Source organism: Pelmatolapia mariae, linkage group LG3_W (assembly GCF_036321145.2).
Source record: "Pelmatolapia mariae isolate MD_Pm_ZW linkage group LG3_W, Pm_UMD_F_2, whole genome shotgun sequence".
NCBI classification, from domain to species: Eukaryota; Metazoa; Chordata; class Actinopteri; order Cichliformes; family Cichlidae; genus Pelmatolapia; species Pelmatolapia mariae.
The window spans coordinates 18,792,725-18,815,843 of NC_086229.1; the positions used below are offsets into that span (position 1 = coordinate 18,792,725).

Below are 23,119 nucleotides of genomic sequence, written 5' to 3' on the forward strand. Positions count from 1 at the left end.
AATGCTGAACATGCTAAGGGTCCCTCAAATGTAATTGTTAAATGAAAAAAAATCTGTAAAAAAGGTATAAGAGTAATACAATCACAAAGATGGACAAATATAGAAACACACAAGCACAGAGAGACACACACAGGATCAAATTCAGTCAACCAGTCTAAATATATTGAATTAAAATCATACAATAAGATGCTCCCATAAAAAGGCTGTCTCTCTCTCTCTGTGTCTCACACACACACACACACACACACACACACACACACACACACAGGGAGAGAAAACCAAGTTTCTAGGTCAGACAAGCAGCCTGGGAGCTGCTAAATTTGAATCCACCAATCAGAGAGGCTCTGTGCTTTTTCCCGCCAAAACAGGTGCACCTGTTTTTACACACACGCAGCACAGAGACAGGATTTGTGCAGTCTATTTCTCATAGTCAGGACTCCCCTCAAACAAATGGCCATAATTTCCTAACCGTAGGGGCTAGAACAGTCATTCTTACACCGTTTTGTTCAGAAGAGATGGGGGAATCTTACAGTGTTGACAATTTATCATTAAAATATGAATTATTAAAGATATTTGACTTCTAATGCACCATAACTGAGTAGAGGCGAAGAGAAAACTGCCCTGACGTGCCCTCGAACAAAGCTTTGTAACTCTAAATCTATTTGGAGTATCGATATCATTCTTTCACCGTAAGAGGCAGCAGGCTTTGGTGAACATGCATGGAAATTTTCAGGTCTCTGTGGATATCCAACAAAAAGTTATGACGAGAGAAAAAAGTGGTTCATTTCCAGAGTTTGAAATCTGAAGAAATCTGAGCGAAGGACGAATTTCCTACCCTCAAACAAGTCTAAGTCATTTCAGAACGGTAATAGGTGAGAGACAAATTCTTGAATTGTGAGCGTCAGGAGTGTCTGAAGATATACTGGGACAAGCCTCATCTTTTAGGTTTGCTTCGTTAAGGAGATATGACGATTCGAATATGCCTCTCATGACAGAAATCAAGCTGTGATTTTGAACAAACTCTCCATCGACTTTGTATGGAGACTTTTCCGACCTTGTGTTGGTCTGAGGGGATTTGCCAAAATTCTATAAATCCCACAACAATGACAGTGACATTTTCTGAAAGCCAGCAAAAATACCTACGTTTTGATGTATAATTTGTGTGAGTTGAGTGAAAATTGAGCGAGTAGCAAGAAGTTGTTCGGACATGAAGAGAAGACTGCAAAACCTTCAGTGGCACACTGGAAGCCAAGACCATAGCAACCATAACAACGCATGTATTTTGTGAAAAATCACAAAAATGAAACTCAAAACTTTAAGAGGCAGAAAAGTAAAACGGTAAAAGATTTGAAAAAGCTGACTTATACCTGAATAGCCGAATAATTGGAGAACATTTTAAAGTTTGAATGGTTGTTCTACGTGTAAATATGAGGAAGTAGTTAAGTATCAAAAACAAGCAAATTTTAGCAGAATTGCGGAAGTTTCCCATTCATTTCAATGGGACAAAAAAAAGCATAAAAAGCTTAATATTTTAAAAAGTATAATAGCAAAAAATACCAAAAGATATAGCGCACATTAGCAGAAATAGCAGAATAGTTTAAAATTTGAACGGTGAAAATCGGCTGAAAATTGTGGGAGTAGTTAAGTGCCAAAAAGTGTACGGAACGCAACTAGAACTAGAAAAATTTGCATTTCCTGCGAAAATGCTGTGTGGATGCCTTATCGCCGAAGCTGTCTGCTAAAAAGCTGAAAAAGATGAAAAGTTGCAAAAAGTTGTATGGCAGTAAAAAAACTGAAAGATTCTGCTAAATACACGTGAAAAAGTGCCGCCCTGTGCAGGATTTGAACCTGGCCCTCCTGGTCTGAAGGCGACTATTCATTTCCCTGAGCCAAAGCCATTCTTACAAAGAAGAGGTGGAGAGATGGACAATTCTGCTGAAATGAGCAGAAGCTGCTGAGAATTGTGCTGATAAGAGGTGAAAAGCTAAAAATTCTGCTGAAAAGAGGTAAAGAAGCAGAAAGTTACGCTGAAAGGAGATGAATCAGCAGAATTTCTGCTCAAAAGAGGTTTTTTCTGAAAACAGCTGAGACTTGTGCTGATAAGAGGTGAAAAGGCTGAAAATGCTGTGTGTTTGTCACAAAGCTAAAGCTGTCTTCTGAAAATAGTTAAAAAATAGCTGAAGAAGCTGAAGAAATCAAAGTCAGTGTTTAAAAAGTTATTGAACTTTTAATAACTTTGCACAACAATATAAAGTTAACAAAAATGTAATAACTTAGCAGAAATGCAATAACTATGAAGAAACATAACAATTCAGGAGAAATATTGTAGTTTACCAGAAGCTACAACTTAGCAGAAATGTAATAATTTAGAATAACATAACTTAGCAGAAGTAGTGTAACCTAGCAGAAAATTAATGACTTGGCAGAAATATTACAACTTACCAGAACTGCTATAATTTTGCAGAAATGTAATAATAAGGCAAAACTGTCAACAGATAACAGCTAAAAACCCTGAATTAACCTCAAAGTTACTCATTTAACTTTGAAAAATTACCAGAAACACTAGAAAAGGAAAAAAAAAGCCAGCAGATGAACTGATGTGGAGCAAAACCAAGGTAAAATTGCAGAGTTTACACAGCTGGTGAAATGTAAAAATGGCAACCAAAAACAAACAAACAAACAAACAACAAAAAACAACAAAAAAACAGTTAGGTAATAAATGCACAAGATGCTGCAGTCAGAGATAAATACACCCAAAAATAATGTTGGTGAAATGCCAAAGAGTGGCAGAAAGTTTAGAAAGTAGAAAACCAGTAGTAGAAAAGTAGAACATTTAAATATTTTTAGAAACATGTGATACAAAATATTTACTCAGTTGTTTCCAATAATGACATACAGAAATAAAAATCCCATTTGGGACAAACAGAAAAATATTAATAGAAAATGCAAATCAAATGAATCTATACAAACAATTGAAGCATCTGTTGGAATTGTGAACATATTCTTGTTTGCCATGTTTATGTTTATGGCCCTAAGATGCGCAGACACATGATAGGCTATTAACTGCAAAAATATACACATATATAAACAGCAAGTGAGAGACAAAAACATATCCACTGATTTGCTGGAGTTTTGTGTGAATACCATTTGGCAAGGGTAAACAACATGTTCCAATGCCACATTAAAATTTTTAATAAGCTTCATTTTTTCAATTAGTTTACAGTTTCCTGATTTGATGATGAATATGGTACCAATCTACAAAATACTGTCAAAATGAAGTCCACATTGTGATATATTTGAGGTGTAGAGAGTCACACAGCTGAACAATCGATGTGCATATTTAAAGAAACAGGGATCAAAAAAAGAACATTATTGTGGAATAAATTACAGTGAAAATAATCACTGCTTTGCGTTAAAGAGTGACTTATGATGAGGTATTAATTGGGTTAACTTTACCTCTAACAGCTTTTCACATAGTGCTGTGACCAGGATGAAATCCATCATAAAGTAACTGTAAACAGTAGAACCATTAGCATGAATGTTATGGTTCTACTCTGATCAAAACTCAAGTCAGCTGTGTGACCTGATATAAAATGATAAAGAGGAACACATATAAATGGATGTGACCTTTATGAACTTTTCAAAATGACTTTATATGTCTGACCCATTATCTATATATATATATATATTAGAGCAGATGTGGAAAACCACTGTTAGACCTACTCTATACTAATGTAGTTACTGACACCCCATACGAAGGCAGGATTCATACAAACACACATTATCTTTTCTCTTAAACATTTTCTTTTTTCACATTTTGAGATTGTGTAATTTCTATAAAGAATATGTGTAATGGTTCAATAGGTATAGTTATTTAAATGTCCATAATAAGCACATGATCATTTTTGTACATCCTACAATTCAAGATTTAGAGCTGTGTGTTTGTATGAATTCAGCTTGCTATACTTATAGACTTAGATATATTAATCCACTATTTACCCAAACAAGTTAAATTGTTTGGGTAAATAGATTGGGTTTGTCCTACAAAATAATTATTCAACAATAAAAAAAAAACACAAAAAACATCTGCACATTAATCCAGAGTTCAGTTTCATATGTCTGATATTGTTTGTTAAATCTGGTGACACAAACACAGTCTAAAATTCATTGCCAGTGTGACAGGTGGTCCTTTTTGCCTTTGACCAATGATATGCTGGTTACTTGGACCAGTTTAGTATTTGCTGTCTCAGAGGAATGTTAACCATAAATCAAACTGAACCAAACCATAAAACAAAACTGAAAAAAATATGTTAATTGCAAACATGTTTTTGCTTAGTAAAAGAATTGAAATTACATTGAAACTGTCACCTTAAAGCCTCATTGTAAATATAATCACAAACAGATGTTTTCCACACAGTTAACAAAGCTCCACCACATCCGATCACTGCATATAAATCTAAAAGAAAACAAAAACAAATAAAATGTAATTGACACAAGGGAAGACTTTTGATTTAATAACTAAGCTTAAAATAAGTGTTACCTTTGAATATTTGTGGGAAAAATTTGATGCCACCCCGAGAATACAAAGCCACACTGGAAACGATGACAGGCTTGCAGCCCTCTGTCTTCCTGGAGTGAGGTGCCTGATTAGTAGCAGTGAGTTGACAGAAGTCGGTGTCTGTAAGAGCGGTCAAACACTGATACTCTGTCCACTTGTGTAGAGTCTAAGAAGCTGGAATGCAGGCACAAAGGATGAGCTTGTTCTAAAAAAATATAGAAAAGGAACATTTTATTTGTGTTAAGGCCTAGAAACTACAAATAAGTTATAAAATGAACAATATTGAAATACCTCATAGGTGCTGCAGGCCACATAACCAGAATCCAGAGCAATCTCACACTGACATGATGGTGAGGAAAGACTTGAGCTCTGCAATGAGGTTTGAATGTCTCAGTTGGGACACTGAAGAACTCAGAAGACAGCAATACCTGCACAGAGAGACAAAGTAGAAAAAGCATAGATTTGTAATCCATAATGTGAATTAAAACTCAAAAAGTGTCAACAAGTATAATCATTTGAGTGTGGAATTATTTATGCAATAATCAGGATTTAAATTAATTAAATGAATTAAAAGCACTGACATTTTTATCAAAGATAAAGAATCATACCTCTCTCTGCTCTGAGGATCACTGAGCATCTCTGACAGGAAATACAGTTTCCTCAGTATGAGTCATCATTGATGGTCTCAGAGGTGTGTAGTGTGGCAGCATGATGATGGTCTCCAGATCAGGCAGGAGGTCAGGTGATGGGTGTGTCATCTTCTCCATTGAAGACACACTGGTATGGCAGTTCATAAAACAGCAGTCTCCTTGTGGCATGTGGTTATCTGTGCAGTCCAGCACTGATGGATCAGGTTTGGCTCAGCAGTTCATGAAGATGGTGTTAAGATGTTGATGTTTCAGCTGTGGATGGTGAAGTTTGAAGGTTTTGCCACAAAGGAAACAGGACTGTGTGTGCTCTGTCTGAAAGAATACATCTACAAAACATAAAGTGCTTTTAACACCACCCACCCTCCCCACCCACCCATCTCAGCCCCCAAGTGTTTATGTAATGCTGGTATGGGGTGTCAGTTACTAAATCTAATTAGTGCGTCAGAAAGCGGGGGCTACACCAAAAGCCCCCGCTTTCTGATGTCTTTGTTTATTAGCAGCTTTTTCCAGCTGCTCAGAGAATTCTGACTTGGCCTTTATCCACCCAAACCCAAACCCACCCGGATAAAGGCCAAGTCAGAAAATGGATGCAGAAACTTTCCATTTACTTCTAAATCAGTTTTTATACATATTCTGTAAGCAGTGAAAATATTTTTCTCTACATAATGTATCATTATAGACATCTCTGGTAACCTAAAGATAGTTTAAAACTTTTACAAAATGTTTAGCTGTAAAACATGATAAGCAAAACCTCATTCATCCCAAAAACATTTGATTCTACAAAATTTACTATAATGAAGAAAATATAATTGTCTGTATTTATTCATGTGACCCATAATAAATACCTACATTTATCTGAGATTTATTTATTTACTATTTCATATTTGAAAGCCCTTGGAGGGGAAGCTCTCGTTTGTTGAGATACATATGTCACAGTAAAAAAAGTATCAAAAAAGGAGATGACAATTAACATCCATGACAAAATGCATTTAAAATAGTAGATTTAGTCATTTAAAACATGAGAATAAAAAATAAATGATGTCCGTTTAATACTTTTTGCAGCATATTTCAGATCTGAGGTGCATGATAAAAGAAGGCAGATCTCCCTGCTCTGCATGAAGTACAGCCATGATTTGGTGAAATTATTACTAACATTGCAATGAAAAATGTTTGATAAATTGAAGGATGGTCTTTTTACAGACAGAGCAGGAAAGCCAATTTTTGGGAAGCCTTCCATTATCAACAAGAAATCCTACAAACAATAAACTCTGTAAAAAACATGATCTGTAATTGCTTAAAAACTCACCAGACGACTTCATGATTGGCTGAGAAACAAAAATGAAGTCAAGCAGGGTGTTCTTGTCTGCAATGGCAGAAGTGATCAGTTGTGTATACCCTCTCGACTGAAACAGCTCCAGATTCAGTTTTCTTCCACTGTAAACTTTACATGTGCGTGTAAATCAGTGTTCATACATATTCTGTTGCCTGTAAAAATGTTTTTCTCCGGTGAATATATTATTATAGAAATCTTTGGTAGCCTAAAGATACTTGAAAACTTTTGACGTTTGTTTACCTGCAAAAAAAGATCTACTATAATCAAAAAAACATGATTGTCTGTCCTATAGCCCAGAATAAAGACCTGCATATATCAGGGATTTTTATTTACTATTTAACATTTGGAAAGCAGTTTGTGGGAAAGCTTATTTTTAACAGTGTTGAGATAAATATGTCACAGTAAAGTCAAGTTAAAAGAAAAATAGATGACATTTAAAAATCATGAAATTTAAAATGATTAGAATTGGTCATTTAAAAATAGATATAACAATTTACAATAAATGATGTCAGTTTAATACTTTGTTGTAGCATGTTCCAGATCTGAGCTACATGAAAATAGAAGGCGATTTTCCCTGCTCTGTATTAACTTTAGCTATGATTTGACTACAATGTGCTGACCATTCCAAGAAGCAAGGGTTAATAAAAATCAAGGTAGCTTTTGTACAATTGTCTTCTTGCAGACAGAGCAGGGAAGCTAATTTTTGGAAGCCTTCCATTATCAACACAAAATCTTTTTTCATATCCCACACACAGCAAACTCTATAACAAACATGATCTGTAATTGTTTCAAAACTCACCAGACGACTTCATGATTGGCTCGAGGACAGGACACAAAACACAGGGTTGTGGTAACTGTAATATGTCCTCAGGACACCTGAATAGAGACTCTGCTGTGGCTGAGAAATAAAAATGACATCAAGCAAGGTGTTCTTGTCTGTAGTGGCAGAAGTGATCAGCTGTGAATACCCTCTCGACTGAAACTGCTCCAGAATCTGTTTCCTTCCACTCTGTAACTGGTTCTCATTAAAATCTCCACACACAATGATTGGGTGACAGTCCATTATTTCAAGTGAATCTAAAAGACTTACCAGGTTTTGCATGAATGGTGTCAAACTGTAGTCTGGAGGTCTGTACACAACAGCAATGAGCGCAGGGAATGGAGCCTGAACCTTTAACACTAAGAACTCAAGATCAGTGACATTATGCAGATACTGTTTTACCTGAACCTGAAAATGATTCCTCAAATACACAACAACTCCACCACCACTTCTGCTGGCCATGTGAGGAAAGTTTGTGTAGGACACATGTCTGTTGCGTTTGAACATGGTGTAGCCATCCAAATGAAGACTGTCTGCAACAAAGGAGCCTTGGAGGTGAGACTCAGTGAGACACAAAACATCTGCTAAGCACATTTCATGATGACTCTTGATGTCACTGATGTGAGATGGCAAACCTTCCGTATTGTGATGGATCAGTGTAAGAGTGTCAGGTCTGCTGGCTGTTTCTCTGACCTGAAGAAGAGGCATCATTTCCTCAACACTGGCTTGTGTCATGGTTTGGAGAGCTGCAGTTACCTCGGGACTGGCATAAATCTTTTTCTCATCCAAGTCCTGCAAATAGAGTCCACTGAGAGACGTCACCCTGCTGAGAGCAACATAAGCCATACCTGGTTCAAAAATGTTCTTCATTGAAACTACAGCTGTCTGTGTTGTAAGACCCTGGGTTTTGTGGATTGTGCAGGCAAATGCTAGCTTTACAGGAAACTGTCTGCGTACCGCTCCTTTAAACTTCAGACTCTCCTCTGCTCTCTCAATGTAAACCAGGTCATCAGATGCTGCATTAGCACTGCGGTTGTGTCTCATAGGCTGCCGGTTGTCCATTCCGAGCCCCAGTTTAATTATGTGTCCATCATTTTCAGATCTCACCACCTTTACCAGTATACCAAAAGCACCATTGACCAAACCGTTTAGTGTGTCCAAGTTTCTGGTCAGCATCACTCGAGCTCCTTCAGCAACATTCAGGGTGTCGGGTAAATCATTTCGCCCACCTGTAAATGGTCTGTCTCTTCGTGCCATTCTGCCTGTACGTTTATCCTTCTGGAAATCGTCTGCATTGATGATTATGATGTTTGAATGAAGCTGCTTCAGGGTATCTGTGTTATGGGATTCCACATTCTTGTTGGTGGCATAAATGTGTAAGACCTCAGTTGGACATTCTTCTGGTGCAGTCACAGCCTGTGACAACAAATCTCTGTCGCACTGAGAAAGCTCATCTGTCTTTTCTTTGACTCTAATCCTGTTCAACATCTCTGCAAATGCCACATCATCTTTCTGACGCATGATCTCCGTTAGAGTGATCATCTGAAAATGTTCCCGCCATAGGTCAATCTGTTCTGGATCGTAAACGCAGAGAGGCTTAGACTGTCGCACTGGTGGCAGCTGGTAAAAATCTCCAACAGCTAAAACTGACATTCCACCAAAAGGTCTCTGATTGCCTTTGATTTGTTTCAGTCTTGCATCCACATAGGCAAAAAGGGGTTTTGAAACCATTGAAATCTCATCAATAACAATAATTTCAGCATTTATAAGCTCACATCTGACTTCATCCAGTTGGTTACCAAGTCCTTGAATGGGTGGATTCAGACTTCTGGGTAGTTTCAGCAGAGAATGTAACGTAGAGCCATTGATAGAAAAAGCTGCTGTCCCAGTAAATGAAGTCAGTAAAACAGTTGGATTTGATATGTCAGCTTCTTCTGCATTAGCAGGCAGTCTGCTCAGGATCTTTGATGCTTCAGAGTGAATACATTTAATCAGATGTGATTTTCCAGTTCCTGCACCACCGTTGATATAGAAGAAAAATGGATCTGGGTTCAAACCACAAACGCGCTGAATACACCAGTCTCTTATGGCATAGAACACGCAGGCCTGCTTCTGGTTCAGATTCTGATACATTACACGTACCACAGCTGGATCTACTGCAGGTTGTTCTCTGATGGCTCTGATCTCTGTTACAGCATCAGACTGACGACTGTAGTCGGGAACATTCTCCTGTTCGTTCTCATCATCAGAATGTCTCTCAGGAAGATTCTCATCACATTGCAACCTCACAACTTCAGATTCAGGAGCCAGATTACACCATTCATCAATAACAACGACCCTATTTTGTTCAAACTCTTCCAGTGCACTCTCAATATCCTCAGAGTTCTTCTCATACTTGTCTTTATTTCTCTTCACAATCCTTTTCACAGACTCACTGTGGTCTGAACATGGAAGTCGCACAAAACCTGAGTTGTAGAAGGACTGATAGGTTTGGAACCCTTGTGGTTTCAGTTCCTGCTCTGATCTGTGTGGAAGGTAAAGTCTCAACAGTCGACCATAATATTGCTCAGGATCTTTTTCCTGTGAACAGTGGTAATACCTGATTATAGCTGGTTTATCATTCTTTCGCCTTTGTACAAATCCAAGCTGGTTTAGAAGAGGAAGCACATCTTTTCCTTCATTTGGACCACTCACCAACCGGCACAAGGCAGCAAAATCAGCCAGCGACATTTCCTCATATTCTGGTGTCTCAGGTCTGCATTTGTATTTATCAGTCAAACTTGTCATCCAAATATTACAACTGTCGTGTGTTGTGGTTTCCAGATAGCTCATGGGGCGACTCATTTTTACTGGGTTATCATCTGTTGGTACAAATACAACACTGCGGGAACATTTTTTCATTTTTAGGCCACAGACTCGAGTCACACACTCCTGTGCGCTGATTTCTCTCTTTTTTGAATAAGCCTGCATCACAGCTCTCATTTCATCACATTCATTGACCGTGTTCTTATCAGAGTTATCAATAACTGTCTTTAGGTATTCAGAGAGGCCAGATTCTTTCTTTGTTATATATTTACAGAGGTATTCTATACATGAATAGGCATTCAAAATTAATGAGACATCTAAATTAGAGTTCCAGGCTTCAAGCAGGTGTGGGTTGTAATTGTTGATCCAACAGTCCTTTGGGTCACGTTTCAGAATCAGCGCTGTTTTCTTGTTTATGTCTTGGAGGCATTGCTCATACTCATTCATTGTCAAGTTGCATCGTGACAGAATCTGCTCTATGGTGAGAGAAGCAGCTTCAGGTTCCTTCAGCAGGTTCAACAAAGGTCTGAGTTTGGCTTTTGCAGCTTCAGTGTCTGAATCCTCATCCTGTCTCACAATCATTGTTCTTGTGGCTGGTGGTTTTGGAAACCCAAATCTACAACCAGAGTTCACACTCTTAAAGCATGTTTTTGTGTGGTTTTTGCTGTGCTTTTGTAGTTCAGTGACTTTTTTGTGCAGTTCAGGCTGTTTTTCTGGATCAGGGAGTTGAGCTGAGATGTATCTGTCCACAAAGTCACAGACAGTTTGGTCATCATCCACATCTACTTCTACCTTTTCTTGAATCCACAGCAACATGTGTATATGCGGACTGCCTCTGTGCTGAAACTCAACTCTGTAAAAGTAATCAATGATTTCACCAAGGGGCTGTGCAGGAGAAAAAAGCAAATCTCTGAACAAAGCCTCAACACGCTTATCAAACAGTCGCATGGTGGTTACTGGATTTGATCTTAGAATTTCACACTTTTCTGACCAGTCCAGGGCTTCAAAATCAACCTCTTCACCTTGCTGTCTCTTTATTGCTTGAATCACTTCAGGCCATCTCATCTCAGCAGCAGAGAACGTGACAAAGAACTGAGGTGTTCCTATTTGACGAAGCATACTGAATAAATCTTTGGTAGTTTTCTGCCAGTAAGCTGGAGTTCCTCTGAGTGGCTGCATAAATCTGATTGCATCTTTATTTCTTACCAGCTTCTCTACTTCTGTCTTACTTTGTAACATTCCTGATGTGATTTTGCGTCCATCTTTCGTCATAGTTTTACCTTTCCTTAGCTGTATTGTCATGCTGGAATTAGCCAGGTGTATTTCAGTGACAAACTGTGAGAAAAACAGGTAATTTGTGTCTTTGGCAAATCTTGCATCAATGTTGAAAAGCCTTGACTTGAAGTAAGCACTCGGTGTGAGCTTGAGACATCTCTTTTCATCCAGTGTATTCTGACCAAAAGGGCATCTTTTTCATAGTTGTCAATTTCCATTAAATCTGTTTCATCATAATCATCACTTCCCATGCTGGCTTCATCACTACTGTCATCATCAGGTAACGTGGGATCACAAAGCAATGCATCATCTCTGATAACAATATCTGTGTACTGTGGATGAATCTGTTTGAGTTTACGCAGGGCTTGGATCAGTTTAGACCAGGTGACAGTCTGGAACAGCTGATGGCCTTTGTAGCACAGTCGTCTTTTCAACTTGATCCTCATTATCTGTGATTGGCTTCTGAGCCGAGGCAAACAGTCAACTGTTTGTTGGACCTCAGATGGTACACATACCACATTACCACGTATGAGTCTTTGTCTGCCCTTCGGAAGAGGAATAATCTTAGCAAATGGGATGCATTTGGCAATCAGATGTCTCTCCAGAATGTTGAGATCACACAGTTCAGCTGGAATATCCTGAAGTTCTAAACCATTGACAGCAGCAAGCCTTGGCATGCGTCCACTTTTGAGGGAACTGTGACACGTGTGACAGATATACTCCTTTTTTCTCTCAACAGGAAAGCTGCAGTGATCATTACATGCTTCATCACACACATGAACAAATCTACCAGTTAGACACTGCTGAGCTACAGTTTGGTGTTTTGAGTAATTTTCTCTTTTGCAGATTTTCACCTGATTAGGAAAAGAAGCTTTTAGACAAACAGTACAAACATAAGATGGTGCTGACTTAATGTTTGATCTGAAACGAGATATGGCCTCATTCATTAAAGAGTTATCTGGATGACACTGTAAACTTTCAGCTGGTCGATGCATCTGGCGATATTTTCTTTTTATGTTCATTGCACATCTGATATTATGCATCTGTCTAAAAGAAAAACCGTTCCAATATTTTATTCTCATTCGTTCTCTCATATTCTCCTTGTGTTGCTGCTGAAATTGTCTCTGTTCTCCATAACGTTTAGTGATGTAAGATCGTTTTTTCTGTTTAAATGCTTCACTTTCTTTATATAGGTTAGAAACATATGACCTCATGTAAGCTTTATGTTTCTCTCTGAATTCAGCACAAGTTCTGTAAGCCCTTCGTATACGCTCTTTCTGCTGTTCTCTAAATATAGGAGATAATCTATAGGTTTCTCTATATGTTTTTCTCATTCGTTCCTTCTGTTTTTCTCTGAATATAGGGTTCTCTTTATACGTCCTTATGACACATTCTCTTTTTCTCTCTCTAATTTCAGCACTTTCTCTATACAGCCTTTTCATTTGCTCCTTCTGTTTTTCCTTAAAATCATCTCTTTCTCTATAGATCCTTCTCAAATGTTCTCTCTGTTTCTCTCTATACGTAGCATTTACTTTATACAGATTACTTTTGTACACGCTCTTATTCTGTCTGTGATTAGGATCATTAAACTTTCTACTGGAATGTTTTTTCATTGCCTTAAAGCTTTCATCAAAAGTGTACATCTGCCTTTCTTTCTTTTTCTGATTTTCCTTCCTTTGTGGTAGTTTTTGTTGGGCCAATGATCTTCTCCTCATTTTTTGCCTTTGCTGTTTACTGTATTTCAGCAGTTTATGTGAGAGTTCCTCTGCTGTCTTAGTTGAACAGGAGGCAATGTTTGAATCATTCTGAGGAACACAATATGGTGTTACCTGAGTTTCTCTCACAGAAGATGCAGGTGTTTCTTTTTGTAAATAATCAGAAGGATGATGGTTGTTTTCAGGAGCAGCTGTCTCATTTGAATGATCCGCTCTGGATGACATCACTTCAGTGATTAAAGTGTCACTCACAGTTGTCCGTGTCTGCTCAGTAGATGTTTGAGAGTTTACCTCATAAACAAGTTGATTTAAAGCTGGTGCTGGAATTCTTGTAGCAGGTTGTCTGTTTTCGCTGTGAAACTCGACAGGCTGTAACTCATAAGTGCTGGTTGGTGCGATGCTAAACATTCGGTACAAGCATTTAAGCCTGTCAATCATGTCATTAAGACGTGTGAATTTTAACATAACTGCAGTTCCACCACTTACACCTACTGACAATGGCATTCCTGTAGACTTACGTGGGTGAGGGTCAAAATATGCGAATTCACCAGAAGTCAGCCTGCAAACTGCGATGACATTTCCTCCCATGACTAGCAAAGCGTAGCGAAACTCTGAAGCCAAACACTGTAGTCCCTGTTCAAGGCTCGGAAAATGATCTGTACCATCAAATGTGCCATAAAGAGCAATCTGAGACATGTCCACTTGATACTCGTGTCTGCGGCTGGTGACCACTGTGGGAAGCTCATCGGTGGCTAGAAACACGCTGTTCACAAACCTCTTTCTGGCATCTGAATGCATGGCTTGGCCTTTGTCCAACACACGGTTAAGATCTGCTCTGGTAATGAATTCATCCTCGTGTAAGAATGACAGGAAAACCAAACTGTTAGCCATGCATTGCTGATTCCGGTACTTTCCATACCTAGGAGAAGCCTGGCTTCGGGACGCACAGATGCTACTCACTCGTGGATGACTTTCACTGTTAGTAACCTGTACATGAGACGGTCCTGGAGTTTCTCCATCATGCGGCGTTTGTACAGTTACCTGGGGTTCAATATGGTTTACCTGCGTAACTTTAGGTTTCGGGACAGACACTGAGGGAACACCTCTCTTTACCACATCTGCATAAGACACTGTGGCTGTCTCTCCATCATGCTGTGTTTGTACAGTTACCTGGGGTTCAATATGGATTACCTGCTGAACTTTAGCATCTGGCACACATGCTGAGCAAACACCTCTCTTTACCACATCTGCATAAGACACCGTGGCTGTCTGAACACTGCTCTGCACTTCTGTGCTGGGAAAAGTTGTAACAGACAACTTTACCTGCTCACTGCTCTGAGAAACATCTACCTGTTCTTTCTCCTTTTGACGTCTAAGCTTCTGGGACTGCGACCTTTGACCTTTTCTTGGCATTTTGCTGAAGTATAACCTGGAGCTTATGTGTTTATACACAAATGTAAACAAAACTCAACCTTGAAACACAGAAAAACGTATAACTCTTTAAGTTACTATTAAATCTGAGAAATGTACTATTATACTATGTTAAAATGTTCTTATGAATATATAAATAGATGTAAAAAGCTGATTTGTACTCCAAACTCAAAATAAAAGATATTCAAAGTTCTGTGGAAACACTTTGGTCCGTTTTATTGTAGCTTTTTCAGAAACTACACAATTTTACTTCTTATATTTTTTAACCAGACTGGTAAATAATTAGAACTTCTGTAAAGAGATATGCAGAATAAATCAACAGGCTATAATAAAAGTCTTAGGTGGAATTTATGTAAATCTTTCAGATATCTAAAATTTAAATCAAATGCATGGAGCTGTGGTGGTGTGATGATCAGATGACAGGTGATGAGGATTCTTCAGCTGGATTTTCTGCAGCAGTCAGGAAACAGGGTCCTCAGGCAGCTTCTCGGTGATAATATTGACTGAATACTTACACTGAGTAACATAAATGGGCTTGTCCTTAAATAATAATAGTACAAACTTGCAGTCAAATGTTATAGTATTTGGATCTAATTTATTATTTATGTGTATATAACGGTCTGAATGTATGTATTACAAAATAACCAGATTATCTTATTACAAATAAACTTTTAAAAAGGTGATATTTTTTATAATTTATCAAAGTAAGCCAAACTATCAGTGTTAATTCCAAAGTGTAATGCAAAATTAAAATGACAAATGTAGGGCTGTGTAAATAGTTTCTACTGTAAGTTCTACTGTACTGTAATTCTACTATTGTAATTTCAACGTTCTACGTGTAATTTCCAGCAAAAAGACTGGATGTGAGAGAGTTTAACGATAGGAAAGAAGGAGCAGTGAGAGCAGAGACCTCTCAGAATTCTGTAACAGATAGATGAAGTACTGGTAACTTAAATTTCCCAAAAATGGGGCCATGTCAAAACTTGATTATTCCAGTCAAAACTTGATTCCAGTCAAAATTTGATTCCAGTTAAAAACGTGATTTTTGATAACTTAGATAGAGCTTGTGGGATAGAGTGAAGCAAGATAGAACGGCTTGTCAAAATAGATAGAGTGGGGAGAGTGATAGGACAGACTGAATGGCTTGTTAATGATAGAGGGAGAGAGCTTCTGCAGCAGGTCACCTGTAAGACACAAAGAGACAGGAATTAGGCATATTTCCAATAAAGCTGACTTTACTGTATTTTTCAGACAATAAGGCACACTTAAAATCCTTTAATGTTTTCAAAAATAGACTGAGCGCCTTATGTATTCATTCTGGCTGTGCTTACTGACTTCAAACCATTTCTATGTGGGACACGGCGCTGCAAATTCTCTCAAAATTCTCTCAAAATGTTGGTAATTTACCGTAGGAGCCTCGCGGTGTAATTCACACTGTGCTTCAACAAAATATTATGCTGTGTGTGTGTGTGTATAAGGACCTGGCAACTGTTAAGAGCCATGCTTACGAAGCAGGTTTCAAACTGATAAGCTCATGAAGAATTTGATGGATTTGTGGAAGAGGAATAAACTGAAAAAGTGAATGTGTCGTTCTGTATTTTATGTGTTACAACTGAACAATGTTGCGGATTATTGTGAATGAGTTGAATACAGCTTGACTCATCTGGCTGTTTTGTTTGGCTTAATGTACCTTATGTTTAAAAAACAGACCCGTTCATTGCCCTTATGCCTTATAATCTGAAAAATACAGTGCATATTGCACTGAACGACAATGTTTAACAAATGGTGGTGGAACTGATATAAGGACATTTTTGCATTCTGTTGACAAAATAAAAAACAAGTCTATTAATTTAAACCCAGATGTGCTGCAACAGTTACTGTAAATATTATATGTTCCAAACAAACCTACACACTGACATTAGAGCAGTCAGTTTCAGGCTTCCTGTTCTACATTAACCTTACATCCAGTCAACTCAAATGTATTGGTTAACTGGCCAAAAAGAACAAATCCTTTCTCACATTTGCCTAAAAACATCTTGATGATCACCAAGAGCTGTGCTGACTCACTGCACTAAACTGAGTCTCCTACAGTGAGAGACAAATTTCAGAAAAACACCAGTATTAAAGTCAAACATGATGCTGTTACTGTGATGGTCCAGAGTTCCTTTACTACTTCAGGACCTGCATCATGCCGTCAGGTCCTGAGCTTCAGATTAATTATACTTGGGATTCACAGCAGGAAACTGATGAGTTGATCCAAAACACACAAGGAACTCTGAACGAAACAAAACACTTGGTGCAGACTAATCAGATTCTGGACTTCAATGAAACTGAGAACTTTACATGACTTGAAAAACGTATATTGGACCTTAATGAAACAAAATCTGTCCAAAATCCCCCCAGTGATGCAAATCAGTCATTAATAGTTACTGTAAATGCTTGATGGTACTTGTTGCTATTAGGGCTATTAGACTGGGTATTAGACTGCAACATGTTTTTACATTACACCAGGTTGTTCTGCTTTGATTTTCTGTGCTTCATAAACAGAATCATCACTGTCAAACTGCTTTTTGTATTTATCCAGGTTATCCTTGTTAGATGATTTAAAACATTTAAACGTGACACAAAAACATAAACAAAATAAATCTGCAAGGAAGAAAGTCTTTTCCCAGCACTGGACCTCAGACAAACCTTTACTTACCAGACTTGAGACGATCAGATCAGCAGTCTAAAGAAAGGAAACAATAAATCAGATCACTGTTTAATGATTCAGACAGTTGAGCCTCTTCACACACAATCCAATTTACTGTGACATAAAATAACTAGTAAAATCCTCAATTTCTTCAAGCTTTTATGAACATTAGCTGCAGAGTCTCACATGGCTATAACGTGTAATAAATGCATTCATACTACAGAAGTGCAAAGAATAGGCACCAATATTTCTTGGCACAAATGCAGGATATACCAAATATTTCCAACACAGAAGCTTTGTGGCTCAAACATTTTCTATCAGAAGTCAGTTGTAATAAAATGTGAAGAACCACTACTTTAATGTCATTTCAGGTTAAAAACATTGAATACAAAGTAAGTGTTTAAATCAGAAACAACAGGAAACCTCATCAGTTTTAGTCTATGTTACAGCAACAACAGTGGTGCACGATTTTTTTCTATTGAAATTAAAATTTCTTAAAATATTACAATAAAAAGTCCTTCCATTGTACCTGTTGCTCGGAATATTTAGGCTTATTATTAATATTTATGTTTTGCAGTATGTCCCTTTTTGGCAACATTTAGATTTAATTTCAAAACACTGGCTTTAATATACATACTCACACTTTAGATTTTCTTACTTTTTATTATCACTTAAGGGTAAAAGTATCACTTGTTGTCACTCAGGCAAAATACTTCTAGTGTTTTGACTTCATGCTAATTCATAAGTGGAAGATGATAGACACTACAAATCGATAGCTGTGTTGCTCTTAACTGTTTAAGTTACCACCTATACTGACTCACCCAAAGCACTTTCATAGTTGTGTTCGCTACATAATCCACATAAAGATTATGTAGCATAAGGAGAAATTGAACAAGTGTATGCAAATATCTCTGACATTATTTGGACTTGATAAGCCATCAAAAATTAAAATCAGACATAAATGGGCTATTAAACATCAGGGACAGTCAGAGGTCCTGTGTGGGGGCTTTGCTGCTACAGGTTATAAATCCTGACTGTGTTTTGGCCATGTAAAATACTAAACATTACCATCACTGTCTACTTACCAGAAAAGGCAAAACCAAAGATCTGTTCACTCTGTAGCAAAAGACAAAGAACAAAAATACAGAATGAGACAACTCAAATCAGCATCAGAGTCAATACTGCATCACTCTCTCTAGTCAAATATATTCAGGAAAATTCTTTGATTACCACAGCTGGAATACATGCAACAGCTCCTCTGTTTTCTTTTTCTCTACATCCTAATAAAGATCACCCTCTTCATGTGGTTTTATCCATTTGCAATAAACCACACAAGTTTCTTATTCATGTAATGCTCTACAATTTAGGTTCGATTACATATCAGAGTAGATATCATAACCAATGATTTGCTACACCTAGAAATGCACACTTTATCAAATGGTGACATCACAATTTAAAAGCAGGCACCAATCACAAATGATAGCTGGTATGTAATGTTTGTAGCCTTTAACATTTGAGGTGGCCTGCATTGAAATCCTATTAACACAATAAAAGCAAACAGTCTGAAAACCTAAATTAAAATTCAGTAAGACAAGAACTTAAAAGTACACAGAAATTTACTCCGTATGATTTTTGGTAAAAATGAAAAATTTGGTGCCACATGGTTCTTACACAGCAGTTTATATATATATTTCAGTCACATTTGGGCCATGTTTGATACACAGCAATAAGCACTGAATTAAATCTATGACAAACTTATGATAGCTGATATTAGGGCCTAATTATCAAAATGCAGTATAATGATAATTTCTTTGTAGATAATTTAATGATAAAAACAGAAATGAGTCCTGAATGTGAGCTGTTGCATGTAAGGACTTTGCTTGAGATTCCCACATTTATTTAAAAAACAGCAACAACAACAACTAACAAACAAACAAACATGACTTTCACATACAGTTCATCTTTTGTAAATGTGGGCAGGATTATTTTCAAAAACACAGCCTTGATTCTTTATTTTTTTAAGTATCTGGCCTCTTACAAATTTGTTAATGTTATGTTTTCATCCCACTTGTATTCTCCAAGTCATCATCACAAATGACAAAAAGCAGTTTTTAGACCGGGATTTAATTTCTAAAGAGAAAGAAGCTTTTGAAATCCTCAATGCCCTACATCAGGGGTCTCAAACTCCAGTCATCGATGGCTGGTGTCCCGTAAATTTAACACGTGTCCCTGTTGCAGCACACCTGAATAACATTAATAGGTCATTAGAAAGACTTTACACTTAACTGCATGCTGAGGTGGCAATTCAGCCATTTGCTTAATGTTACAGCAGCTCACGAGTGAATGAACATGATGGAATAAAAGTATTTTAGAAATACATTTTTCCAAACATATTTATTCAAATTTAATTGAGTAGGTAGGGCTAAGGAATGTCACCTCAGCATGCAGTCAAATTCTATACTCTTGCTAATGACCTACAAATTTTATTCAGGTGTGTTGTAACATGGACACATGGAAAAGCTACAGAACACAGGCCTTTGAGAACTGCAGTTTGACACCCCTGGCCTATGTGAAAAAATAATTTTCCCTAAACTGCTACTCATGAGCTGCTCAAGATATGTTTACAAACAGACTTCTAAGGATTTGGAGACCCCACTAAACACAGCCCATCCCAGAGGTTGTAGACAAAAAGGCAAAAAACATTAACTGGCCAAACTGAACACCAATCCTTTCTCACATTTGCCTAAAAACATCTTGATGATCACCAAGAGCTGTGCTGACTCACTGCACTAAACTGAGTCTCCTACAGTGAGAGACAAATTTCAGAAAAACACCAGTATTAAAGTCAAACATGATGCTGTTACTGTGATGGTCCAGAGTTCCTTTACTACTTCAGGACCTGCATCATGCCGTCAGGTCCTGAGCTTCAGATTAATCATACTTGGGATTCACAGCAGGAAACTGATGAGTTGATCCAAAACACACAAGGAACTCTGAACGAAACAAAACACTTGGTGCAGACTAATCAGATTCTGGACTTCAATGAAACTGAGAACTTTACATGACTTGAAAAACGTATATTGGACCTTAATGAAACAAAATCTGTCCAAAATCCCCCCAGTGATGCAAATCAGTCATTAATAGTTACTGTAAATGCTTGATGGTACTTGTTAATATTAGGGCTATTAGACTGGGTATTAGACTGCAACATGTTTTTACATTACACCAGGTTGTTCTGCTTTGATTTTCTGTGCTTCACAAACAGAATCATCACTGTCAAACTGCTTTTTGTATTTATCCAGGTTATCCTTGTTAGATGATTTAAAACATTTAAACGTGACAAAAAAACATAAACAAAATAAATCTGCAAGGAAGAAAGATTTTTCCAGCACTGGACATCAGACAAACCTTTACTTACCAGACTTGAGACGATCAGATCAGCAGTCTAAAGAAAGGAAACAATAAATCAGATCACTGTTTAATGATTCAGACAGTTGAGCCTCTTCACACACAATCCAATTTACTGTGACATAAAATAACTAGTAAAATCCTCAATTTCCTTTAACAACTTACTGTACTATGAAGAGGACTAATATTAGCTGCAGAGTCTCACATGGCTATAACGTGTAATAAAAGCATTCATACTACAGAAGTGCAAAGAATAGGCACCAATATTTCTTGGCACAAATGCAGGATATACCTGTTGGAAGGAATATTTATGTATTTTGCAATCTTTCCCTTTTTGCCAACATTTATATTTAATTTTCAAACACTGTATTCACTAAATAATTAATTAACTAATTTTAACTCATAGCATAAATAAAGAACACACTGACTTTAATATACAAAACACCGTCCACTCACAGCTGTGGTTTTTTTCTTATTGCTTAAGTGCTTAAAATCAGACATAAATGGGCTATTAAATTTCAGGCACATTTTCAGAGACAGTCAGAGGTCCTGTGTGAGGGCTTTGCTGCTACAGATTCTAAATCCTGTGTTTTTGCCCATCAGTAAATGGAAACATCACAAACCACTCACTCAACCTACTGTATGTCTAGAACTAAACATTAGAATGACTGTTTACTCACCGGCAAAGGCAAAACCAAAGATCTATGTCACTCTGTATAACAACAGATAAAGAACAAAAATACAGAACTCAAATCAACATCAGAGTCAATATTGCATCAATGTCTGCAGTCAGAAAGATTCGGTTAACGTCTTTGTTTTCCACAGCAGTAACACAAAACACCAACTCTCCTCTGCTTTTCTACACCTTATTAAAGATTGGCGTTTTCATTAAAGGTAATATGTGGTTTCTTCTATTTGCAATAGGCATCACAAGTTTCATGTGAAGCTCTAATACTGTTGCATTAGAGCTTCACATGATATGCTACACCTAGAACTGCACACTTTATCACATGGTGACGTCACCATTTCAAAGCAACATTCCTAAATGAAAGCATGGATGTAAGTTTTGTAGGCTTTAACATTTGTGCTGGCCTGCATTCAAATTCTACATCCTAAAATATTATCAACTGCATAGTATCATTTTATATGCTGTTACTTTAAAACAAATATCTATGTACCACATTAATAATATTAATGGCCCACTGCAGCACTTTATTTATTTGAAGGTGGGCTATTTTTTATTTAAAGTGAGAAATCTAACAAAGTGTTTTTCTTTAAAAGTGGGCCTGCACAAACAAGTGTTTGTTAAACAGTTCTTAAAAAACTAAAAAGCCTACTTCTAATTAAGAAAACTTATTATTCTTGTATTAACTATGTGTCTTATCCTCACTCTCTCCCTTCCCTTAATTAGCCCGCAGCTCTCACGTGCGCGCACACACACACAGGTACATGACTCTTTATTTCCCAGTGTTTGGTCAGACAGAGGCAGTAAAATGACTCCTTTGATCTTACCACAGCTGTCTGCACACAGCAGCTAATTACTGGTTCTAAGATGGAGGCTCTTACATAAAGTTACAAGTTAAAGAATGAGGCTGTTTTAACCGACCGATTTGTGAAGAGGAGAACTAACTGCACTTCCCACAACAGACACAGAAACACTAAAACACGGAATGAAGTTAATGAAACAACTCAATAAAGTGTGAAAGGAACCATTTTCATTTCACACTGGGCTAGGAGCGCTAGGCGTTAGCATTGGGTTGTCAGGGCTAGCGTCTCAAAAACTCCTTTAAAAATACTAGAATTACAACTTTTCACTCGAAAAAGCGGCCATTGTGTTACTTTAATGTGAATTATATTTCGACCGGCTTTATAAGTCACTAACAACAACTCTGTAAATCACTCAAACAACTTATAGACATTTCAGAGAAGAAAAGAGAAGAGAAGAATTGCTTACCAGCAGCGGATCCTGTCAAAGTGGGCGGATATGTAGGACTGAGCCAGAGACGTAAGAAAAGAGGCATTCACGGGTAGTGGGAAATTCCTCCATCACACAAAAGGGGAATTGGAAATGTAAAAATGTATGTACAGTTCAATAATATTGTACAAGATTTATTTGCTACAAAAAAACTAGCAGAAGTTTAATTCTATAAATTAAATAAATATTTCAAGCAGGCTTTGAAATACTTTCAAAATATTTCAAAGCCTGCTTTGAAATATGTTTGAAATATGTATATGTGTATTTCAATACATATAAGGTCTTAATGTTAAAATGTAATGTATTATGATAGATTTATTTAACTGGACTAATGCCATAAGACTTTTAACAGCAACTACTGACATGTTCTTCTCACATATATTTCTTTTAGTCTAATACATTTTCTAAAACCACATTAACATAACATAACACATGAAAAACCTTTATTTTGCAGTTA

At 37.2% G+C, this 23,119-nt stretch overlaps 1 long non-coding RNA gene across 1 annotated transcript; it reads right to left on the bottom strand.

The window, feature by feature from the left end:
- Positions 1 to 14,787: 14,787 nt before the first annotated feature.
- On the bottom strand, positions 14,788 to 22,670 carry LOC134624274 (uncharacterized). The gene is made up of 6 exons (XR_010093498.1): positions 22,642 to 22,670; positions 21,368 to 21,399; positions 20,698 to 20,724; positions 18,365 to 18,395; positions 17,289 to 17,315; positions 14,788 to 15,771 (listed from the first exon to the last, which is right to left on the bottom strand). It is a non-coding gene; the product is annotated as an uncharacterized LOC134624274 (long non-coding RNA).
- Positions 22,671 to 23,119: the final 449 nt, after the last annotated feature.